At 44.5% G+C, this 4,735-nt stretch overlaps 1 protein-coding gene across 1 annotated transcript in view; it reads right to left on the reverse strand.

The window, feature by feature from the left end:
* ZNF165 (zinc finger protein 165) overlaps window positions 1–2,785 on the reverse strand; it is a 23,599-nt gene extending 20,814 nt beyond the window's left edge. Inside the window, exon 1 of the mRNA XM_010857385.1 lies at window positions 2,715–2,785. The gene's annotated coding sequence lies outside the window, so the exon portion shown is untranslated. The remainder of the gene's footprint in view (window positions 1–2,714) is intronic.
* Window positions 2,786–4,735: the final 1,950 nt, after the last annotated feature.

Genomic DNA, 4,735 nt, shown 5'->3' on the forward strand with positions numbered 1-4,735 from the left:
GAGTTTGAGTGAACTCTGGGAGTTGGTGATGGACAGGGAGGCCTGGTGTGCTGTGATTCATGGGGTCGCAAAGAGTCGGACACGACGGAGCAACTGAACTGAACTGGCCTAATACTTTATGGGCATTATCTCATTCTACAACATATGTTACCCCTTCAGATAGCTGAAAGTTTTGTCTTCAGATGTTTAATCACTTCTTATCCACTTAAAACAGCCCACAACTCTAGATAAAAATAATCTAATTTGCAAGGATTTTATATATTCTCCCTAAAGCTGGGTTTCAAATGTCTTAATAACCTCAAACTAGTAAACATTTTTTGAGCATCTAGTGCTTTACAATCACTGTGTAGGAGGAGCGTTACAAAGACTAGCTAAGCAAGTTCAGTTCAGTTCAGTTGCTCAGTCGTGTCCGACTCTTTGCGACCCCATGAATCACAGCATGCCAGGCCTCCCTGTCCATCACCAACTCCCGGAGTTCACCAAAACTCATGTCCACCGAGCCGGTGATGCCAGCCAGCTATCTCATCCTCTGTCATCCCCTTTTCCTCATGCCCCCAATCCCTCCCAGCATCAGTCTTTTCCAATGAGTCAACTCTTCACATGAGGTGGCCAAAGTATTGGAGTTTCAGCCTTAGCATCAGTCCTTCCAAAGAACACTCAGGACTGATTTCCTTTAGAATGGACTGGGTAAATCTCCTTGCAGTCCAAGGGACTCTCAAGAGTCTTCTCCAATACCACAGCTCAAAAGCATCAATTCTTAGGTGCTCAGCTTTCTTCACAGTCCAACTCTAACATCCATACATGACTACTGGAAAAACCATAGCCTTGACTAGATGGACTATGTATGTTATATGTTGTATGTATGTTTGTATGTTGGCAAAGTAATCTGCTTTTGAATATGCTATCTAGGTTGGTCATAACTTTCCTTCCAAGGAGTAAGCGTCTTTTAATTTCATGGCTGGAACTCACCATCTGCAGTGATTTTGGAGCCCCCCAAAAAAATAAAGTCTGACACTGTTTCCACTGTTTCCCCATCTATTTCCCATGAAGTGATGGGACCAGATGCCATGATCTTTGTTTTCTGAATGTTGAGCTTTAAGCCAACTTTTTCACTCTCCTCTTTCACTTTTTTTTTTTCCCTCTTTCACTTTCATCAAGAGGCTTTTTAATTTTTCTTCACTTTCTGCCATAAGGGTGGTGTCATCTGCATATCTGAGGTTATTGGTATTTCTCCCGGCAATCTGGATGCCAGCTTGTACTTCTTCCAGTCCAGCGTTTCTCATGATGTACTCTGCATAGAAGTTAAATAAGCAGGGTGACAATATATAGCCTTAACGTACTCCTTTTCCTATTTGGAACCAGTCTGTTGTTCCATGTCCAGTTCTAACTGTTGCTTCCTGACCTGCATATAGGTTTCTCAAGAGGCAGGTCAGGTGGTCTGGTATTCCCATCTCTTTCAGAATTTTCCACAGTTTATTGTGATCCATACAGTTAAAGGCTTTGGCATAGTCAATAAAGCAGAAATAGATGGGAACTACCCCACGCCCGAGGTCAGGGGCGGCAGCCTAGAGGAGCTAAGTAAATATATAAACAAATATTACAACAGAGTAAGGAGTAATTTAGGCTTCCCTGGTGGCTCAGACGGTAAAGTGTCTGCCTGCCCTGCCGGACACCCGGGTTCGTTCTGGGTTGGGAAGATCCCCTGGAGAAGGAAATGGCAACCCACTTCAGTACTCTTGCCTGGAAAATTCCGTGAACTGAGGAGCCTGGTACGCTACAGTCCATGGGGTCGCTAAGAGTCGGACACGACTGACTGACTTCACTTCAAGGAGTAATTAGTTACATTGGAGGTTTGGTAAAGAGAGTAAGGAGTAATTAGTTACGTTGGAGAACTGGTAAAGTGGAGGTTTCCTGCTGGATGAATAGTAGGTTCTTGTTGGATGGGTAGCTTCCGGGTGTGTACGATGAGTTGTAAGTATGAGGTGTGGGGGGCTATACCTCCAGTAGAGGTCACAGAGTGGAACAGGGGATTCACAGTGCGTAATGACGAAGGCTCTCACAGCCCCTTATGTTTCTCACACTGAGGCACTTTCCGGTCTTCCAACTAACTTTCCTGTTTTGCTGTCTGGTCTCTCATTCGAAAACGCGATACTCGTTTCAATATTAGTTTCTAGGCATCCCCAGCACACAGGAAATGCACAGGAAATACTAAATATTTACTGTGTGAATAAATTTCTTGAGGATGCCGGAGCTGTCCCACTTTTCGTACAAAAAGGCGGGTTACTTCTCCCAGAAGGAGAGCAGGAGTCTGGGGCGGACCCTGGGACAGTTTCTTCTGGCAGAACGCAGTCGACCCGAGACAGATGCCACCCTTCCCCGCCTCGCCCAACTGGGTCAGGCCACTTCTTTTCCCAGTGACCCCAAAATCTCAGCCAGCCGGAAGGCCCGCAGTCCCCCAGACCACGCCTTCGCAGCGCTCAACGATGACGTCACGCGCGGAGGGGTAACTATGGAAACCCCTATCCATTCCAGATATAGGCCGGCGCAAACGCTTTCCCAACGCCAAACCTAGTTCCACATTTCCTCGGGATTCCTCTAAGGTCCCAGGCCCAGAGTGTCACAGGGCTGTTGCAATCCCGAAGGGAACATGATAGGGACTGGGTGTTTAAAGGAGACAAAGGACCGGACACCTGGGTCCCCAGACCCGGACTCACCTCTTCCACAGGGCTGGTTCCGATCGGACACTTCCGGTGGAAGGACGGCGCTGCACGACTTCTCAAGGCTTCCTTTCACAGAGACTTTTGAGGCTGCGCAGAAGGAGACGGGCTGACTTTGGACTGCACTTCCCACAAGCCTTCGGGTATCCTCAGGGTCTGGGACTCCATTTCCCAGGCGTCTTCGCCAGTCTTGGAGCTCTCGGAGCTTGGAGGGGATGTTTTTTCTCCTTTCTGTGGCAGTAAGCTTGCCTTTACATCTCATGTGAGCCTCATCCTTAACTTTTTAATGGGCCCATTTCAGTCTCAGTTCAGTTCAGTCGCTCAGTCGTGTCCGACTCTTTGCGACCCCATGAACCGCAGCACGCCAGGCCTCCCTGTCCATAACTAAGGAGTCTACCCAAACCCATGTCCATTGAGTCTGTGATGCCCCATCCAACCATCTCATCCTCTGTCGTCCCCTTCTCCTCCTGCCCTCAATCTTTCCCAGCATCAGGGTCTTTTCATATGAGTCAGCTCTTCGCATTAGGTGGCCAAAGTATTGGAGTTTCAGCTTTAGCATCAGTCCTTCCAATGAATACCCAGGACTGATCTCCTTTAGGACATTTCAGTCTAGACCCCGAAATGAAAGCTCACGCAGCAGGGAAACGGTTCAAACGGTTCAAACTTTGGATTTACAGGAAACCTTTTTCCCGAATCCTTGTTTTATCCCCCCGGGTGCAACGCAGATACATCAAGTCTATAAGAACTAGAATATGACAGTAACTTAACTTTTACAACAACTCTTTCTCTTGTTTCCTTCTGTATCTCCTGTGATCTGAGTTAATCACTATTACAAATTTTGTGTCTAGTCTCAGTGAACTCCGGGAGTTGGTGATGGACAGGGAGGCCTGGCGTGCTGCGATTCATGGGGTCGCAGAGAGTCGGACACGACTGAGCGACTGATCTGATCTGATTTATTGAAAAGATAGTTCTGTTTGGTGCATACTCATGAACGAAAAGTATATGCTTTTAATTTTAGTTGGTTTTGATCTAAAAGGCATTGTCTCAAAGATACTCTGATATTTGTTTCTTTTCATTCAATATGTTATTAAGATATAACCATATTGTTGAGTTAAAGTCATATTCATTACTATATAATATTCCAGTTGTGAGGATAGCATTGTGTGTATGTATATATATATATATATTTAAATCAGAATATGGCTATGACAATAGTAACAAGTTTGTTTTATTTTTTAGATTTTACATGTGTGATATATACAGATGTATATTTTGCATACATATTATATATTATCTTTCTCTGATAAAAGATATATATTATCTTTCTCTGTCTGACTTATTTTGCTAGCATAGTTCTCTCCAAGTCTATCTACCTTACTGCAAATGATAAAAAAATTTCATTCTTTTCTATGGTTGAGTAGTATTCCATTGTATTTGTATAGTCTTTATATATTTATCTATTGATGTGCACTTAGAAAGCATCACTACAAACAAAGCTAGTGGAGGTGATGGAATTCCAGTTGAACTATTCCACATCCTGAAAGATGATGCTGTGAAAGTGCTAGACTCAATATGCCAGCAAATTTGGAAAACTCAGCAGTGGCCACAGGACTGGAAAAGGTCAGTTTTCATTCCCATCCCAAAGAAAGGCAATGCCAAAGAATGCTCAAACTACTGCACAATTGCACTCATCTCACATGCTAGTAAAGTAATGCTCAAAATTCTCCAAGCCAGGCTTCAGCAATACGTGAACCGTGAATTTCCTGATGTTCAAGCTGGTTTTAGAAAAGGCAGAGGAACCAGAGATCAAATTGCCAACATCCGCTGGATCATTGAAAACGCAAGAGAGTTCCAGAAAAACATCTACTTCTGCTTTATTGACTATGCCAAAGCCTTTGACTGTGTGGATCACAAAAAAAGGTGGAAAATTCTGAAAGAGATGGGAATACCAGACCACCTGATCGGCCTCTTGAGAAATTTGTATGCAGGTCAGGAAGCAACAGTTAGACCTGGACATG

The sequence above is a fragment of the Bison bison genome, unplaced genomic scaffold (assembly GCF_000754665.1).
Source record: "Bison bison bison isolate TAMUID 2011002044 unplaced genomic scaffold, Bison_UMD1.0 scf7180017864379, whole genome shotgun sequence".
Taxonomy (NCBI): Eukaryota; Metazoa; Chordata; class Mammalia; order Artiodactyla; family Bovidae; genus Bison; species Bison bison.